This window comes from Monodelphis domestica, chromosome 6 (genome assembly GCF_027887165.1).
Source record: "Monodelphis domestica isolate mMonDom1 chromosome 6, mMonDom1.pri, whole genome shotgun sequence".
In the NCBI taxonomy this organism is placed as follows: Eukaryota; Metazoa; Chordata; class Mammalia; order Didelphimorphia; family Didelphidae; genus Monodelphis; species Monodelphis domestica.
The window spans coordinates 22,280,204-22,301,382 of record NC_077232.1 but is presented as its reverse complement, the minus strand read 5'-3'; the positions used below and the strand labels follow the sequence as shown (position 1 = coordinate 22,301,382).

The 21,179-nt window shown below is 34.1% G+C and overlaps 1 pseudogene; it reads left to right on the top strand.

Moving 5' to 3' along the window:
* Positions 1-12,295: 12,295 nt before the first annotated feature.
* On the top strand, positions 12,296-13,265 carry LOC100619806 (olfactory receptor 8K3-like; annotated as a pseudogene).
* The last annotated feature ends 7,914 nt before the right edge of the window (positions 13,266-21,179 follow it).

Here is a 21,179-nt window from a genome sequence, read left to right as displayed (position 1 = left end):
TTGTACAAGCTGACCAAGATGAGTGGAATAGATGTCCCAGGACAGATTCTTGGTTCTCCTGAATCATCCTGATAAACTCCTGAATATCTATAGATTCCCTATAAAAGAATAATTCATTGTAACACAGATTAATTAATATCCTATTGTGAGTTCTCACCTCTCCTGGGAAATCTACAGGCATTTTGCCTATTCTAAGTTAACTGAACCCCACTCTTTTTTTCCACTCTTCTCAATCTTAAATAGATACTTAAATCACTGTGATGTTTTTGGTGAAGGCTTATGATTTTAACAGAAAATAATTATCATTTTCAACATGGCCTGTAGAAAGAGGAAGCTGTTTCTCAAGAATGATGCTTGATATTTGGATAGAGATTCAACAGATTTGAGCACATCATACATGTTCAATAAATTTGTGGAGATGATTTAGGATGATCTCCTATTAATGTGAAACCTTTGCATTAGGCAAATATAACTTAGATTAAGAATATAGATATAGTATAACTATATATGGTATAAATTAATAATATACTTCTTTTATTTGCATAATACATGTTATGTGAAATCAATTATGACTATTATGAAAATAATTTACAATATTTAAAAACATTTTATCCTCATTACTGGAAGGACTAGGATATTCTTGATATTTTTTGATCTTCCTAGAGCATTTAAATGCATCTGTGTTTTGGTGAATGTTAATTCACAGGTCACACTTAGAATAAGGGAGAGGGGTATGGAATACAGTTCGAGGTTCAAGTGTAAGTATTGCTAATCTGTTTCATCATCAAAACTCAATCCTTTAAAATTCTGTAAGACAAGACATAAAATTACTGTTTCTACTATGTCTTTCCTAATGAAACCCCAAGGAAAAAGGATTCAATACATGTGGGAATACATTGACTGGTAAAGACTATTATATTCTCCTAAATCAAAGAGATAGAAATTTTATTTTAATAATTAGGGTCAGATAAAAACTAAGATAGAAATTGATTTTATCATAATGATTGGTACTTAGGGAAATTGTATTAACACATAAAATGAAACAATTGCCATTTAACTCCTAACCTGTAAGCATCATTTGACTACTTCCCCTTTTCATTTCTTTCCTCAATCACTCTAATATAGGAACAGCCAGTTGGTACAGTAAATAAGAGTGCCAGGTCTGAAATCAGGAAAAAGTCATCTTTGTAAGTTCAAATCTGGATTCAGACACTTATTAGTTACATGATCCTGGGCAAATCTCTTACACTTATTTGTAGTTTGCTCATCTGCAAAGTGAACAAGAGAAGAAAATGGCTAACTTCCAATATTTTAACACAGAAAACCCCAAAGAATCAGGCATGACTGGAACAATCAAACAACAGTATTATTCAGATGGTTCTAGATTATTTAAACTCTTCTTCTCAGTTGTTTTTATTGTTCAGCTACTTTTAGCTGCTCCAACTTTTTCTAACCCCATTTGAGGGTTTTTGGGGAAAAGACTCTGGAGTGGTTCACCATTTCCTTCTTCAGCTCACTTTTTGAAGCTCACTTCTTTCAGTTGTACTTGATTCTTCATGACCCTATCTCTGGTTTTCTTGGCAAAGACACAGGAATGATTTGTCATTTACTTCTTCAACTCATTTTATAGATCAGGAAACTGAAACAAAGACTACTAAGTAAAATGCTAACATTAACAAAGCTAACGGGGCAACTGGGTAGCTCAGTGAATTGAGAGCCAGTCCTAGAGATGGGAGGTCCTAGGTTCAAATCTGGGCTCAGACACTTCCCAGCTGTGTGACCCTGGGCAAGTCACTTGACCTCCATTGCCTAGCCCTTACCACTCTTCTGCCTTGGAGCCAATACATAGTATTGACTCCAAGACAGAAGGTAAGGGTTAAAAAAAAAAAACAAAGCTAAGAAGTGTCTGGAGCCATATTTAAACTCATGAATATTCATCTTTATGACTATAGGACCCACAATCTATCCACTGTACTACTAAGCTGCCTTCTTCTTTGGTACATTTTAAAAGTGTAACTTTATTTAATAGCAACTTATAAATGAACTGCAATATTCTGGGGACTGGCCTAGGTTTTAGGAATATAGCAAAATAATTTTGCCCTCAAGAAGCCTCTGTTGTATTGAGAAGAATCAATGTAGGCCTAAGGATGGGAGGAGACTATAATTCTTCTGAAGAAAAAAAGCATGCTATATATTGAAAACAAGATTCATTTTATCAAAAACTATGAATTGGATAGGGAATATAGACTTGGTTAATATGGTTTTAGTTATATAAGAACACTGCACCAGAATGCATTTCAAGATCTGTAAGACCACATAGTAGATGAGGAGAAAGACATGGAATATTTTAGAAGATTTTATGAATCATGCATATTTTCCCAAGCTACCATAATTAAGGACTACTAATTATGTTTCTTCCTCATCTTATATATTGGGATTTGACTGAACTTATCTCCTCAGAACAGAATAATATAAAAATAAATGTAAATATGATAATAAATATGACTATATATACCATATTTATGCAATTATGTTATATATTCACAGTTATACATAAATAAATAATAAAATAAGTATAATAATAAATAATATAAAAATAAAAGCTTATCTACTCAGAAAAAATAACATAAAAATAAAAACATGTGAAGCCTCACAGAAAAAATCTAAAAGGATGTCAAGCCAAAATGAACTCCTATAAGGCCTCGAAGAAAAAGAAAAGAAAAACAAAGAACAAGAAAATTAGAAGAAAAAATAGAAAAGAAAATTATGGAAAAAAATCATCAGCTTAGAACAAAAACGTATGGAAGAGAACACTTATCTTAAAAAGGAAATGTAATACCTTAAAAAAAATCTCCCTAAGAAGAGAAATGCAATGTCTCAAAGAAGAAAATTGCTCCCTAAAAAATCACAACTATATGAGAGAGCAGTAGCAATAAAACAAATTCAAAATAATTTAAAAAATAGAAGAAAATGTGTATTTTATCACTGGAAAAACAACTGATCTAGAAATAATTCCAGAAAAGGTAATCTAAGAAGCATTGTTTTGCCTGAAAATCATGACCAAAGGGGGAAAAAAAGGACCTGGATACTATATTGAAATAAATTATCAGGTAAAACTAAAGTGCCCTGATATTTTTAAAGAAGAATTAGAAATTGAAATAATCCAATAATTAGCTCCTGAAGGTAATCCCAAATTTTAAAATCTCTATGCTCCCAAGCCAAGGATAAAATATAAGCACCCAGAGGAGGGTGAAAAAATCATATATTCCAAAACCAAAATTAGGATTGTGTAGGACCTAGCAGCTTCTACATAATAGGATCATTAAGCATGGAATATGATCTTCCAAAAAGATAAAAATGAAGGCCTACAACCAACAATTACCTATCCAGTGAAACCAAGCATAATACTCTAGGGCAGTAATGGCAAAACTTTTAGAGACCAAAAGCATAAATACAGTAATTCTTAACTTAAGCTTACCCCAGAAAGGAGAGAGATGAACCACTCCTTTTTGGCTTTCAGGCAGAGGGGTGAATGATGTCCTCAGACATGCATAGAGAGGGAGAAAAGAGTAGCCTGGCCATACCTTCCTCTGGCTTTCTAGTAACGAACGCTGGTGAACTCTGTGCTACTGTGATGGTGGGCATACCCAGAGAGAGGGCTCTGCATGGCGCCTCTGACACACATGACATAGGTTTGCCAAAACTGCTCTAGGGGAAGGAAATTAACATTTAATGAAAGAGAGGGATTCAAGGCATTCCTGATGAATTGTCCTAAATGAAAAAGAATACCCAATCATTAAATTCAATACTCAAGAGAAGCATAAAGAGGAAAACAGAAAAAAATTATTTTAATTATTTAATTAATTAATATAGAATATTTTTTCATGGTTATATGATCCATGTTGTTTTCCTCTTCTCTTTCCTCCCTACTCCCAGAGCTGACAAGCAATTCTATTGAGTTATACATGTATCATTAAACAGAAAATTCTTAAACCAATTATATCTTTGTATAGGAAAGTGGCAAGTAAGATACTTAAGATTTCCATAATACAAAAGCTACATAATATGTTTAAAATAATCACAGGAAACAAAGGAAACATAACATGATTATGCTAGTATTAGGAAGGTATTGACTAAGATGCTTAAGGTATCTATGATATTTGATGTACCTAAGATATATAAAGAACTTAGGATACTTAATTTACTGAAGGTTTAAAAATTTTATAACTATGAGGTCTTATATAGAAAGGGAACAGGGAGTAATTGAGTATGATGAGATATTTTTTTTAAATCAAGGGTTAAGAAAAAGGAATATACTGGGGAAAGAAAAGGAGAAAAACTTGCAGTTAATTGATTTTGCATGAAGAGTTATATAAGAATCAATACTATGGAAGGGAAAATGTGGGTGTGGTGAGCAATGCTTGAACCTTATTCTCAAAAGAATTACTCAAAGTGGGAATAACATCCTCTCAGTTAGGTATAGAAATCTAAATTATTCAATAGGATATTAAAAAGAGGCAGGTTAAAAAAAGGTGGGGTAAGGAGACAGGGAAAGGAACTCGGGGAGAAAGGTAAATAGAAACAAAAATATTTATAAACAGGGAAAGGCTAAAAGAACAGAAAGAGAAGAAAAATAAGAAGGAAGGAAACACATAGTAATCATAAGTGAATGTGAACAGGATGAATTCACAAATAAAATGGAAAAGGGGTATCAAAGTGGATCAAAAGCCAGAATCCCACAATATATTGTCTACAAGAAATTCATTTAAAGTAGGGCGACACAGAATAAAGGTAAAGGGATAGAGCAACATCTACAATTCTTCACCTAGAGTTAAACAGGGGTAGTGATTATGATCTCAGACAAAGGAAAAGTGAAAATTGGCCTCATTAAAAGAGATAATAAAGTGGAGGAATTCCATGGAGACTGGAACGACCTTCAGGAAGTGATGCAGAGCGAGAGGAGCAGAACCAGGAGAACATTGTACACAGAAACTAATACACTGTGGTATAATCGAACGTAATGGACTTCTCCATTAGTGGCAGTGTAATGTCCCTGAACAATCTGCAGGGATCTAGGAGAAAGAACGCTATCCATAAACAGAGGACAAACTGAGGGAGTAGAAACACCAAGGAAAAGCAACTGCCTGACTACAATGGCTGAGGGGACATGACAGAGGAGAGACTCTAAACGAACACTCTAATGCAAATAATAACAACGTGGCAATGGGTTCGAATCAAGAACACATGTGATACCCAGTGGAATCACGCGTCGGCTATGGTGGGGTGGGAGGGAGGAAAAGAAAATTATCTTTGTCTTTAATGAATAATGCATGGAAATGATCAAATAAAATACTATTAAAAAAAAGAAAAAAGAGATAAGGAATGAAATTGAATATTGATAAAAGGAACCATTAATGAAATAGTATCAGTATTAAACATATATGCACCAAATGACCTAGCATCTAAATTTCTGATGTAGAAACTCTGTGATTTATAAGAGGAAATAGACCATAAAACTATATTAGTAGTGTAATAGTTAAACATAAATTATGAGGCTGTTAGTAGTTTTAGTAGCTTTATTTCATCAAAGTAGTGAAACTAAAGAGAGGGAAATGAAAGAAAGTGGTAAAGAGTTGACTACACTATTTGCCATTTGATGGATTGAAGATCACCACCAACAGGTGTTCCTCCAGGTTCCAATCTTCCACCAGAAGACCACCAGAGAGCTTGGTCTGACCTTTTAAGCTATTTTCTTCACCCACTAGCTCTCCCAAGTCACATTTTAGGAACAAATAATAGTTCCTTAATCTGCCTGGCACTGCTCAGTGAGGGCAGTGTCTTTGGGATTACTTCCTGTCTCATTGGTTTCAACTTCCTTTCTCTGAGGGCCTGTTTATCCCTTCACATCTTAATAGTAAACAACCTCCAGGTCTCTGAATAATACAACAAAACAAAGTGAAATAATGGGGAGGGGACATTATTCTTTTCCTCTCATACTATCATGAATCAAACAAAAAAAGATGAATTTATATATATATATTATATAAAAGAAATAGTATATCAAGGAATTGAATTTTAGAAAACTTAGACTTGATTGATTTCTGGAATGGGAATCAAAAGGAATATATTGTTGTTGTTGTTTTCCCTGACTAGTACAGGGTACTTTTGCAAAAAATTGATCCTATGACATAAAAGTCTAACAATAAAATGTAGAAATGTAGAAATATTAATGCATCATTTTCATATCATGATGCTATAAAATTATGCTGCTAAAGAAAAAAGACTAAAAAGTAATTGGAAAGTAATCTCATATTAAAGAGTGAGTGAATCAAAGAACAAATCATAGAAATCAAAAGGTTCAGTTATGAAAATGATGTCAATGAAACAGCATAACAAAATTTTTGAGAAGCATCCAAAGTAGTACTTAATTTATACATCTAAGTGCTTACATGAATAAAATAGAGAAAGAGTAGGTCAATGAAGTGGGTATGCAAATAAAAAATGAAAAATAAATCTTATAAGACCCTATTAAATACCAAATAAGAAATTAAAAATCCTGAAAAATCAATGGAAAGATTAGCAAAATTGAAAGTAAGAAAACCATTGAACTAATAAATAAGAATGAGTTTATTTTATTAAAAAATAAAACCAATACAATATGGATTACTTTTGTAATATATGGAGAGTTGAATCAAATGTATAATAGTACAACTCATTGCTTAATGAATAAATAGTCAAAAATACTTCTTCATTAAACAAATGAAAATGAAAACATCTCTGAGGTTCACTTCACACCTATCAGATAAGCTATATGACAGAAAAGGAAAATAATACATGCTGGAGGAGTTATGGGAAAATTGGGACACTAATGAAATTATCTTGCAGTTTTAAAATGATTTAAGCATTCTGGAGGTCAATTTGGAACTATATCCATATAGCTTTAATACTGCACATACCCTTTGAACCAGCAATACTACTATTAATTGTATATCCCAAAGACTTTTTTATTTTTTTTAGAAAGGGTGAAATGATCTATTTTTACAAAAAAAATTTTTTGCAGCTCTTTTCATGTGCAAAGAACTAGAAATCAAGGGGATGTTCCTCAATTGGAGAATGAACAAATTGTTCTATATAATTGTAATGGAAGATTATTGAGCTATGAGAAATGAGGATTATTTCAGAAAAAAAATGGAAAGATATACATGAACATGAGTGAAGTAAGCAGAAGTGGGAGAATATTGTACACAGTAAGAGCAGCATTATATTCTGAAAAATTGTGAATGACTTTCCTATTCTTAGCAGTACAGTGATCCAAGATAATCCCTAATGAATTGATTAAAATGCCTTTTACAAAGAAAGAACCAATGGAATTGGAATGCATTTAGAAATATAATATAGTGTATTTTCTTTCTTTCTTTTCTACTTTTTAAATTCAAGTTCTCTTCAACAAAATTACTGACATGGGGGAGAAAACATTATTACACATTGAACATCTCTCAGATTGCTTGCCATCTCAGGAGGGGAGAAGGGAAGGAGGAAAAAATGGAAAGGACTTATTAGGTTCAAATTCAAATATAAAAATAATATTAAAATTATTGTTACATGCAATTGAGAGAAAAATAAAAAGTTAATGGTAAAAAAACATATAAACATTTTTTTCAAAGAATAATATAAAGTATGGCTTGAATTATCTTTTACCAGAAAACTTTCATAATAGTTGTATAGTTAATGATTTTGTTTTTATTTTTTAATCTAAACTCAAATAAGTATTAGGGTGAATTTTATTTTAAAATATTTGTTAAAATAATTAAAATATAATTATTAAAATTATTAAAATAAATAATTTATGCATTAAAATAAAACCTTTAGATTATCCATTATTAAAATAATTATAGAAATCAATATGTTAAATATATTTATTAACATGTATTAATTAATTTATTATTTTTATTTAAATTTTAAATAAATATTCTTATTTAATATGGGAAACTTTCTAGTAAAGTTATCTTTATTAAAAATCTATTTTATAATGTATACCCAAAGTGAACATAAAATATTTGGTAATAATTTTTTTGTATGGGGAAATCCATCACATGAAGAATGCAAAAATATTTGGTAGCAGGTACTTTGCTAGTAAGTGGATATTCAAAAAGAACAAAAATAATTTATACTATGAGTAAATTTACATTTAAAAAGAGAAATAATATCTGATTTGATCATCTAGTATTAGTAGGAATAATATCTTAAGCACAATTATAGGTATGTATGTATACATATATGTATATATATAATTATATTATAAATTATGACATCATCAAAATTAGGGCAGCTAGGTGGTGCAATAGATTAAGAGCCAGACCTAAAGAGAGGAGTTTCTTGGTTTAAAATTGGGACTTGTACACTTCATAGCTATGTGGCTGAGGACAATTACTTAATCTCCATCACTTAACACAATAGTTATTCTAAGATGGAAAATAAGGGCTATACAAACACAGTATTTTCCAATATTATGACAGAATATAAAATTACTTTGCTGAATTAGCTAATGAAACTCCAGGGAAATGTTGTTTCAGTATATAGGGGAAAACATTGCCTGCTCCACCTCTCTCAAAAAAAAAATATATATATATATATGTGTGTGTGTGTGTGTGTGTGTGTTTTCACCTAAAAAACTTGGAAATTTATTTATTTTTTATTTTATTTTAATAATTATTTAAAATATGATAAAGCAAAAGAACTGATAATTTTTTTATAATCATTGTCATTTGGGGAAAATGTCAATACATAAAATTAAAATATTTAGTTTTGTCCCATCCTGGAAGCTTCAATCCATTTTTTCCTTGTTCATTTCTCTCCTTTATTATGTTTATATAGGGACAGCTAGGTTGCTCAGTGAATAGAGTATTGAACCTGGAGTCAGGAAGACTACTCTCTGTGAGTTCAAATCTGGTCTCAGACACATAAGCTATTTGAATCTGGGGAAATCATTTAACCTTCTTTGCCTCAGCACTTCAACTAGAAAAAAAGATGGAAAAGTAAATAGCAAATCACTTTACTATCATTGTCAAGAAAATTGCTTATTGGAACACAAAGTGTTAGGCATAATTGAAAATGTCTGAACAACAACATTACTCTAAAATGGTTTTAGATCATGTATGCCATCTCCTTGGTTGTTCTTATTTTCATTCATGTCCAAATCTTTGTGATTCTATTGACATTTCCTGGTCAAATATACTGTGGTGTTTTGCATTTTCTTCTCCAACTCATTTTACAAATCAGAAAACTGAGGCAAACAGGTCTAAGAGGCTTGCACAAGGTTAGAGAGATCGTAAGTGTCTAAGGTCAAATTCTAATTCATGAAGATGAGTTTTTTCTGATTCAACAACTGACATTTTATCCACTCCACTGGCAGATTTTGGAGATATAGTACAAAGTATTAATCATTTAAAAATATCCTAATAGACAAAACAATAAGTGTAGTTGACTAGTGAAATATGTTAAGTACACAAGGTCATATGAATTATGTAGTGTCAGCTCTTCCTGACTTTTGGCTCAAGTATTTTATAAACTCAAAGTTTCAAGTTTTGGGGCTGTGAAATTTAAATTACTCCACCCTACATAGTCTAACAAAAACAGGAATGTCTACACCCATACTTAAGGATTGAGTATTTAGGAGTATGGTCTATGACAGACACTTGCTAGCAAATGACAAATCAGAAACAGCTGAAAGACCCCTGATCCTAAGTCAAGCATAAGCTACCATTGGTACAGGTGAGATGCAGGAAACTGATGTAAAATTGTCTATATATTTTGCATCACTTCCTCTCTCCAGTCTCTTTGATGGCAGAGAGATGTGTGGCAGCAGTGTGCTGAGCATCTTGGCATCTTGGCATGGCTGGAGCTATTGTCTGGTTTAGCAGTGAATTTTCCTTGATACTATACTGGGAAAATATGAGTACCCTAGTTTAGGTGAGGCATCTTACTGAGCTCTCTCTCAGAGTTTAGACTGATCCTTTCAGACTTTATCGTCCAAATATTATCCCCTTAGAAAGTCTCTAATTTTCTTCACACATCTCATGGCAGAGAACTTGGGCACAGGCCAGGCGGGAGAAATCCTACACCCTCTCCCTCTCTCTTATCCTTAATTCCTTCCCTCTATATTAATGAAGCCACCATAAATTTCAAAACTGACTTGGGTATTTTATTTGGGATATTCCTTGGCAACTAAATTAATTTAGTTTGGGTCTCAACCCTAAAATTAACTTTAACAGGACAAGAATTAACTATTCAACAAAAACTCCTGGGAAAAAAATGGAATGTAGCCTTGCAAAAACTGGGCATACACCAATGTCTCTCAATAGAAAGTAAAGACAAATTTATTAACAGAATAATTATTCTTCACAAAGGAAAAATTGACCTAAAGATTTTAAGTTGCTTACCAAAGCCAAAAAGTGAATGTATGAGGATGAATTAGAAATATGTTCTTCCTAAACACAAAATTGATACTCATATACACTGAACCACTCAAATGTTTCTAGAAGAAATTCTAATTCTCTGAAGGCTACACAGTCTGCTTACCTTTTCTTTGATATATTTGATGACCAACACTGAATTCATTTGTAACCAACTCTTCCAGAGATATATCCAAAAAGACAAAATTTCCATCTTGCCCATCCAATTAATTTCTATTGTAAATCCTAGTTATTATTCATTTACATGGCTTATTAGTGTGGGATATTTGAACTATTTTTTGATTGGCTATAGACTTTTTCATATTTTCACATAAACCTGTATAATGTCCTTGGACTTGGTACAATAAGGATATATTATCTAAAACTGAGAGTCTCAAATCTGATGACTATTTTGGAAATACAGAATTTGATAAACTTGTAAACATTGTCTCCTCTCAAATACTGGGCAATTTCCATGACATAATTATTGAAAACTCATTAAACTACTTCAATACTCTAGACACATGGCCTCATGGGAAGTAAGAAACACACAAAATCTCCTTTTATCCAGCTGCATTGATAACATGAACGAGTCACAGACCATTCTACTTTTCAGATAAGCAGGTAACTATTCTTTGGAGTATCTCATTTTATGAAAAACATGAAGTCAAAGGAATTCAGATAAAAAAGCTGATCACTATGTCCCCTGTATTGTGTATTGGGAAATTTAGGGACTACTTGGTGAATTTATTCTAATTGAAATGACTTGAAATCATTCTGGGATTGTCATGAGGTTATAGTTTCTAGCTCTGATCAGTGTCAGATAAGATTTTCTTTAATCAGAGGAATCAAAGAGCTTTTTTAACAGGCACTGATTGCTAATATGGCATTCCATATTTTTTTAGATTAATTATATTCAACTGGCTATCATCTGAAGAAAAATATTTTTAAAATATCTGTGATAATAATGACATTAAAATTAAAAATTACCAGCCTAGGTCACCTTAATAATAGAGGAAGAAAAATATTTTCCTTATGACAAAGCAAAGGAAGGTCATAAAAAGTGAGAAGATTATGGGGGGGGGGGCGTCTCCATCGTTTTCAGACAATTAATGGCTCTATGAAATAGAGATTCCTGGAATAAATCCTAAAGCTTTGAATTCAATAGGTTAGGACAGTCCTAAAAAATAGAACTTCTCTTTTTCAAAAAGGTTTATCACTTTGTAACCTATAGTAAAAGGCAATGGCCCAGTAACCAGTAGATAACAAGACTAGCAAAGGGCAATTTATAAATGTGTTGGATATAATTCTATAAGCCATGACTTCTTAGTTTTACAACAAACTTGATATCTGCTTCACCACAATTACTCCATAAGGTGTTCACATATATTCTATGTTCCTTCAGGTTTTATCAGACTCCTTTTACTCATTGAATAATTAAAATAGTTTCAAATATGTTCATAATAAAGTCCTTTCCATTCTTTTGTGAATAGTTTCATAATTTACTTTTTATTTGATAAAATAAGATGAATTTCCCATTCTTGGTGATAAAAGGCTGTTAATATGGTTTTAATATGATACTATGTGAGGAGATATGATTTGGCATTATGTGATTTAATGTGATATGATTCCAAGCTGCGTAAATTAACCATGATGTAATTAAAATGATGAAGTAACATTTTAATTGGGAGGGCAAGTTGCCACTCATCTTATCTTAGACATTTCTAAGTGTTTATACATAAAGGTCTCTACTCAAATGAGTACATCTTTTATTTTCAGATCATATTTTTGACTCATTTTATTTACTTCCTTTATTTTCAGATTATATTCCTTGAATAAAAGAAATGTTCAAGTTGAATGAAACCACTGAGAATCAGGTGACTGAATTCATTCTCATGGGCATCACAAATCGTCCTGAGCTGAAAGAACCTCTCTTTGTTCTCTTTTTACTCAACTACATGGCCATAGTTCTGGGGAACCTGGGGCTGATCATCTTAACTAGCATTGATTCCTACCTGCAAACCCCAATGTACTTTTTTATCAGGCATCTGGCCTTTGTTGATCTAGGATATTCCACGGCTATTGGTCCAAAAATGCTGGTTAGTTTCATAGAGGAAAAAAACATAATTTCCTATCATGAATGTGCAATACAATTACATTTTGTTGCAATATTTTTCACCAGTGAATTTTTTTATTCTGTCAGCTATGGCCTATGACCGTTATGCAGCTATCTGTAAACCCCTCCTCTATATGGCCATCATGTCAGACAGAGTATGTTGGGTCACAATGGCTGTGTCATACCTCTATAGTATCACGGTGTCCCTACTGTTGACAATAAAGCTTTTTAAATCATCTTTCTGCAAATCAAACTTATTAAGGCATTTCTATTGGGACAGCCTCCCTCTTTTGTCCATTATATGCTCAGATACAAGTGAGAATGAACTAATCCTTATGACGATGGTTGTATTGCATTTAATTCCTTCCCTCTTGATTATCCTTGCCTCTTACATGTTCATTCTTGTGGCCATCCTCAGGATGAACTCTTCTGAGGGCAGGCACAAAGCCTTTTCCACCTGTGGCTCTCATATCACAATTGTGGTTGTGTTCTATTCCACACTTTTCTTCATGTTCCTGCAGCCACAATCTAACTATTCTTTTGATACAGGCATGATGATTTCTGTGTTTTACACTCTTATCATCCCCATGCTTAACCCTATGATCTATAGCTTGAGGAATAAAGAGGTGAAAGAGGCCTTGAAAAGACTTCTAAAAAAACTGATCTAAGCATTTCATTTAACATTATTTAAAGAATAGAATACCATTGCATTATTAGATGAAAGAAATGTTTTGTTAGTTTATCAACTTCTCTCAAATTATTCTTTCTTCTTATAGATTATGTAACAGATCTGCTAATACGCAGTATGGGAAGGATTTTTGTTTCTTAGTGTGTTTTTAAATTGTCAAACTCTAGTTTATCCTAGTTTAGTGGATCATTTAATTGAAACAATCTCATAGAGGATTTAGAACCAAATATCCATAAAAATCAATGTTTCATACTAATTTTTGTTGAGTTTTCTTGTGTGGGAAAATCAGTTAATAAGAATTTAGAAAATTCTTTTTTAGGTATTATAAATACGCAGCTTAATAAATAGTTCTTGCCATTAAAGAGCACATATTTTATTTAAAAAAAAACACATTTAGTTAAAATCTAAACTACTTGTCACCAAAGACAATATACTTTTGAAAATCACTGTTAAGAAATTTATCTTTTGACATCCGGGTTAACATGGCTGCAATCTAGACGTGAATCGCTTCATCTCCCCAGCACGGAAGGAAATAGACTACCTCAAAAGAGCATAAAAATCACCTTTGGAAGAACAGAGGGATTCTCCAGTACCCCACAGAAATGAAGGTACATGGGACTTGAACATTTCCACACTATAAGGAAGAGGAAAAGCTTGCACAAAAACGTTAACTGAGCTGCCCATCTCCCCCAACCCCCCCACCAAACTAGAGTAAGTTATCAGAGCTCTCACTGGGACAGCGAGTGAGTGAGGAGCTTCTCTGTCTGGAGGGGCACATCAGGCTCCTTGGGATCTAAAGACTGCCAGGAAACAACCTCTCAGGGTGTTTTCACAGGAAAATCCTGAGCTGATCAAAGGGGAGGCTGCGCTGAGAGGCTGCTCTGAGCAAAGGGGCAGCCGTGCTGAGAGGCTGAGCAGAGCAAAGCCATGCTGAGAGGCTGCTCTGAGCAAAGGGGCTGCCACGCTGAGAGGCTGCACTAAGCAAAGGGGTGGCTGCTCTGAGAGGCAGCGCTGAGCAAAGAAGCTGCCGCACTGACCATAGGGGCCTGCTCTTTAAGAAACCTCGGAGGCTGGGAAGAACTAGTCTGACGCAACCTAAATTAACAGAAAACCCACCCATATCACCCAGACCCCAGACCAAAAAGGAAAGGGGAATAAGACCACCAAAGGGATGGCTCACATGGTCCAAAATCAAGCCTCCAGGAAGAAAGGGAAAAAGGTGACTAGTGAAAACTTTTATGGAGGGAGTACCGAAGGAAAATAAGAGAAAGAAGAGGAAACCCAAACAAAATCAAAACATGCCTCACAAAATGGAAATTATCCACAAGCCCTGGAAGAAATCAAATTGGAGCTTTCCCAAAAGATGGAAACCTTCTGGAAAGAAAAATGGAAGAAGGAGATCAGCAGTCTGATAGAAAAGACCTCACAATTGGAGAAAGAGCTGGAAGCATCTAATAGAAGGGCAGACAAAGCTGAAAAGAAAAATCAGTACCTAAAGACCAGAATTAAGCAACTGCAAGACAGTGTGCATGCAAAACATCAAGAATTAATAAAGCAAAGCCAAAAAAAATAATGAATTAGAAGAAAACACAAAATATCTCACTGAAAAGGTCACAGACCTCGAAAACTTAGGAAGGAGAGACAACATGAGAATCATTGGTCTTCCCGAAAAACCAGAGATAAACAAAAACTTTGATGCTATACTACAGGAGATTATAGAAGAAAATTGCCCACATATTCTGGAGCAAGGGGGCAAAATAGAAATAGAAAGGGTTCATGGAACACCCTCTACACTAAATCCCCAAAAGACAACCCCTAGGATTGTAATTGCCAAATTCAAGAGCTTCCAAGAAAAGGAGAAAAACCTACAAGAAGCCTAGAAGAGGAGCTTCAGATATAGGGGGGCTCCCATAAGGATCACACACGACCTAGTGGCTAACACACTAAGGGACCGCAAAGCATGGAACACGATATTTAGAAAGGCAAGAGCGCTGAGTCTCCAACCAAGAATCAACTACCCAGCAAAACTGACTATATACTTCTAGGGGAAAGTATGGGCATTCAACTAAATAGAAGATTTCCAAGCATTTGCTAAGAAAAGACCAGAACTTAGTGGAAAATTTGATATCCAAGCACAGAAAGCAAGAGAAACATGAAAAGGTAAATATGAAAGAAAGGGAAAAAGAGATTAATCTTATCTTTTTCTTTAAGTCAAACTCTCTTCTATAAGGACTACATTTACATCATTTTATATTTATTAATATGTTGGGAAAATATTTTGTGTAACTCTCAAGAATTGTATGCATCATAAGAGTAGTTAGAAGAATCATGCATAGGGAAAGATTGGGGCATCAAGAAGATTTGGTGAAAGGGGGGGCAAAGAAAGGAAAAGGGAGGGGGGGAAGTGTCAACAATACTAAGACTTACTTCAAGAAATGGGGGGGATACTAAATAGAATAACCCTTCCAATACAAAGATACACAAGGGAAGGGGAGAGGAAGATCTCTCATATGAGAAGGAGAGGAAGAGAGCGTGAAGTGGTATTACTTAAACCTTACTCTTAGTGAAACCAACTCTGAGAGGGAAGAACATCTAGATCCAGTGGGATCCTGAATTCTATCTTATCCAACAGGGTAAGAAAATAAGGTAAATTAAGGAGGGGGAGGGGGAGGGAGTATAAAAAGGGAAGGAAGGAGAGGGGGGAGGGGAAGGGAGCACAAAAAGGGAGGGGCTAGAAAGGGAATCATACCAAGGGAGGGGACTAGGGGGACTGACCTAAAGTAAATCACTGGTCCAAAAGTATATAGCTAGGGAAGAAAGGTCAGAATTAGGGGAAGATATCAAAATGCAAGGGAATCCACAAGTTACAACCATAAATTTGAACATGAATGGGATGAACGCAAATAAAACGTCGACAAATAGCAGATTAGATTAGAACCCAAAACCCTACTATATGTTGTCTTTAAGAAACACATATGAGGTGGGTTGATACTCACAAGGTTAGAATTAAAGGATGGAGTATGACATTTTGGGCCTCAACTGATAGAAAGAAGGCAGGAGTTGCAATCATGATATCTGACAAAGCCAAAGTACAAATAAACCTGATCAAAAGGGACAGGGAAGGTAAATATATTCTGCTAAAAGGAAGTATAGACAATGAGGAAATATCACTAATCAACATGTATGCACCAAATGGTATAGCATCCAAATTTTTAATAGAGAAACTAGGAGAATTGAAGGAGGAAATAGACAGTAAAACCATATTAGTGGGAGACTTGAACCAACCACTATCAAATTTAGATAAATGAAACCAAAAAATAAACAAGAAAGAGGTAAAAGAGGTGAATGAAATCTTAGAAAAATTAGAGTTAATAGACATATGGAGAAAAATAAATAGGGACAAAAAAGAATACACCTTCTTTTCAGCACCACATGACACATTCACAAAAATAGATCATACACTAGGTCATAGAAACATGGCACTCAAATGCAGAAAAGCAGAAATATTAACTGCAGCCTTTTCAGACCACAAGGCAATTAAAATATTGATCGGCAAGGGTACATGGAGACCCAAATCAAAAATTAATTGGAAATTAAATAACATGATACTCCAAAATCGGATAGTTAGAGAAGAAATCATAGAAACAATTAACAATTTTGTTGAAGAAAATGACAACGGCGAAACATCCTTTCAAACCTTATGGGATGCAGCCAAGGCAGTACTTAGAGGAAAATTCATATCCCTGAGTGCATATATTAACAAATTAGGGAGGGCAGAGATCAATGAATTGGAAATGCAAATCAAAAAACTCGAAAACAAACCAATTAAAACCCCCCAGAAGAAAACCAAACAAGAGATCCTAAAAATTAAGGGAGAAATTAATAAAATTGAAAGTGATAGAACTATTACACTAATAAACAACTAGAATCTGGTACTTTGAAAAAACAGACAAAATAGACAAAGTACTGGTCAATCTAATTTTAAAAAAGGAAAAAAGAAAGGCAAATTAACAGCAACAAGGATGATGAAAAGGGGGACCTCACCTCCAATGAAGAGGAAATTAAGGCAATCATTAAAAATTACTTTGCCCAGTTATATGGCAATAAATACACCAACCTAGGTGATATGTATGAATTTTTACAAAAATATAAATTGCCTAGATTAACAAAAGAAGAAATAGATTTCTTAAATAATCCCATATCAGAAAAAGAAATCCAACAGGCCATCAAAGGACTTCCTAAGAAAAAATCCCCAGGGCCTGATGTATTCACCAGTGAATTCTATCAAACATACATAGAACAGCTTACTCCAATACTATACAAACTATTTGACATAATAAGCAAAGAGGGAGTTCTACCAAATTCCTTTCATGACACAAATATGGTTCTGATCCCAAAGCCAGGCAGGCCAAAAACAGAGAAAGAAAATTATGGACCAATCTCCCTAATGAACATAGATGCAAAAATCTTAAATAGGATACTAGCAAAAAGACTCTAGCAAGTGATCAGAAGAGTCAATCACCATGATCAAGTAGGATTTATACCAGGGATGCAGGGCTGGTTCAATATTAGGAAAACCATCCACATAACTGACCACATCAACAAGCAAACCAACAAAAATCACATGATTATTTCAATAGATGCAGAAAAAGCCTTTGAAAAAATACAACACCCATTCCTATTAAAAACACTAGAAAACGTAGAAATAGAAGGGTCATTCCTAAAAATAATAAACATTATATATCTAAAACCATCAACTAACATCATCTGCAATGGGGATAAACTAGATCAGCAGTGAAAAAAGGATGCCCTTTATCACCTCTATTATTTTACATTGTACTAGAAACATTAGCAGTAGCAATTAGAGAAGAAAAAGAAATTGAAGGTATTAAAATAGGCAAGGAGGAGATCAAGTTACCACTCTTTGCGGATGACACGATGGTCTACTTAAAGAATCCTAGAGATTCAACCAAAAAGCTAATCGAAATAATCAACTACTTTAGCAAAGTTTCAGGATACAAAATAAACCCACATAAGTCATCAGCATTTCTATATAATTCCAACACAGATCAGCAGCAAGAACTAGAAAGAGAAATCCCATTCAAAATTACCTTAGACAAAATAAAATACTTAGGAATCTATCTCCCGAGACAAATACAGGAACTATATGAACACAACTATAAAACAGTCTCCACACAACTAAAACTAGACTTGGACAATTGGAAGAACATTAACTGCTCATGGGTAGGACAAGCCAATATAATAAAAATGACCATCCTACCCAAACTCATCTATCTATTTAGTGCCATTGAACTTCCAAAAAAAATTTACTGATTTAGAAAAAACAATAACAAAGTTCATTTGGAAGAACAATGGATCAAGGATATCCAGGGAAATAATGAAAAAAAAATACAAAGGAAGGGGGCCTTGCAGTCCCAGATCTCAGACAATATTATAACGCAGCGGTCACCAAAACAATCTGGTACTGGCAAAGGATGAGAAAGGAGGATCAGTGGAATAGTTTGGGAGCAAGCGACCTCAGCATGACAGTTTACGACAAACCCAAAGATCCCAGCTTTTCGGACAAAAATCCACTATTTCATAAAAACTGCTGGGAAAATTGGAGGACATTGTGGGAAAGATTAGGTTTAGATCAACACTTCACACCCTACACCAAGATGAATTCAAAATGGGTGAATGACTTGAACATAAAGAAGGAAACTATAAGAAAATTAAGCAAACACAGAATAGCATACATGTCAGACCTTTGGGAAGGGAAAGACTTCAAAACCAATAAAGACTTAGAGTTACAAAATGCAAAATAAATAATCTGGAATACATCAAATTAAAAAGGTTTTGTACAAACAAAACCAATGTAACCAAAATCAGAAGGGTAGCTACAAATTGGGAAACAATCTTCACAAAAACCTCTGACAAAGGTTTAATTACTCAAATTTTCAAAGAGCTAAATCAATTGTACAAAAAATCAAGCCATTCTCCAATTGATAAATGGTCAAGGGACATGAACAGGCAGTTCTCACCCAAAGAAATCAAAACTATTAATAAGCACATGAAATAGTGCTCTACATCTCTTATAATCAGAGAGATGCAAATCAAAAGAAACCTCATACCTATCAGATTGCCTAACATGATAGCTATGGAAAGTAATGAATGCTGGAGGGGATGTGGCAAAGTGGGGACACTAATTCATAGCTGGTGGAGTTGTGAATTGATCCAGCCATTCTGGAGGGCAATTTGGAACTATGCCCAAAGGGCGACAAAAGAATATCTACCCTTTGATCCAGCCATAGCACTGCTGGGTCTGTACCCCAAAGAGATAATGGGGAAAAAGACTTGTACAAGAATATTCATAGCTGCACTCTTTGTGGTGGCCAAAAATTGGAAAAGGAGAGGATGACCATTAATTGGGGAATGGCTGAACAAATTGTGGTATTTGTTGGTGATGGAATACTATTGTGCTCAAAGGAATAATAAAGTAGAGGAATTCCATGGAGACTGGAACAACCTCCAGGAACTGATGCAGAGTGAGAGGACCAGAACCAGGAAAACATTGTACACAGAGACTGATACACTGTGGTACAATCTGAGGTAATGGACTTCTCCATTAGTGTGAATGCAATGTCCCTGAACAATCTGCAGGGATCTAAAAAATACTATCCACAAGCAGAGGATAAACTGTGGGAGTAAAAACACCGATGAAAAGCAACTTCTTGACTACATGGGTTGAGGGGATTTGACTGAGGAGAGACTCTAAATGAACACTCTAATGCAAATACCAACAACAGGGAAATGGGTTCGAGTCAAGAACACATGTGATAACCAGTGGAATCCTGCAACGGCTATGGGAGAGGGAAAGGTGGTGAAAGGGGGGGAGGGGAGAAAAAGAACATGATCTTTGTTTCCAGTGAATAATGTTTGGAAATGACCAAATAAAATAATGTTTAAAATTAAAAAAAAAAAGTAAAAAAAAAGAATTCGTGATTCTAATGCAAACCTTCCATCCACACAGTCTTCCTGAAATAACTTTACAGCAATCATCCTATAATTATCTTTTTTTCCATTTATAGGAACTAACCAACTGGTATGGAAGGTACATAATTTCTCTAAGAATACTACAAAACCCTTGAATAGGATTTCAATGAGAATGGGCACAATGGATTTATCTAGTCAATATGTATGAATGGTGGTGACATTAATGGACTGATCATTCATCACTTCAAAATATTTTCATGAGACATTTTTTAGAACTCTTACTTGCCACCTTAGAATCAGTGCTGTGCAATCAGTTCCAAGACAGAAGAGCATTGAAGTCTAGGCAAAAGGGTAAAGTGACTTTCCCAGGGTTAGAAAGCTAGGAAGCCTGTGAGACCAGATATAAACCCAGAATGGCTCATCTATAGGACTGGTTCTCAATCCACTAAGCCACCTAACTTAGGAGCTCTTTCATTAGGCATTTGTATAGCATTTTCATGTGCATAATGCTCATATTTTAAAATATTTTTTGTTGAAATAAATTATTTTAAAATTAAAAAATAAAACAAATCTCCCTTCATATTGGGAGTGCCTAGATGGCCTGCCTATATTATTATCTTTTATTGGGAATTGATGGACACCTTGGTATTGGTGAGTTTTAATTCACAGTAAGATCTACAATTAAGAAAATTGTCCTTAAAAGTGTTTTTACACAGAAATGTTGGCAGAGCTTAGAAAGAATTCAGATCATTACCAAAACAAATCACAAAATATAATTATTGTTGCTAATAGGCCTTTCCTGTGATACCCTAGGGACATTGTTTTAATTCATATGAGCATACTTTGTCTGCAAATGAGTTGTTTAGAAAACATATTCATTTGTAATAAGTATTTTCTCTTAAAAACTAGTTTCTTTTTATTCTCTGATATT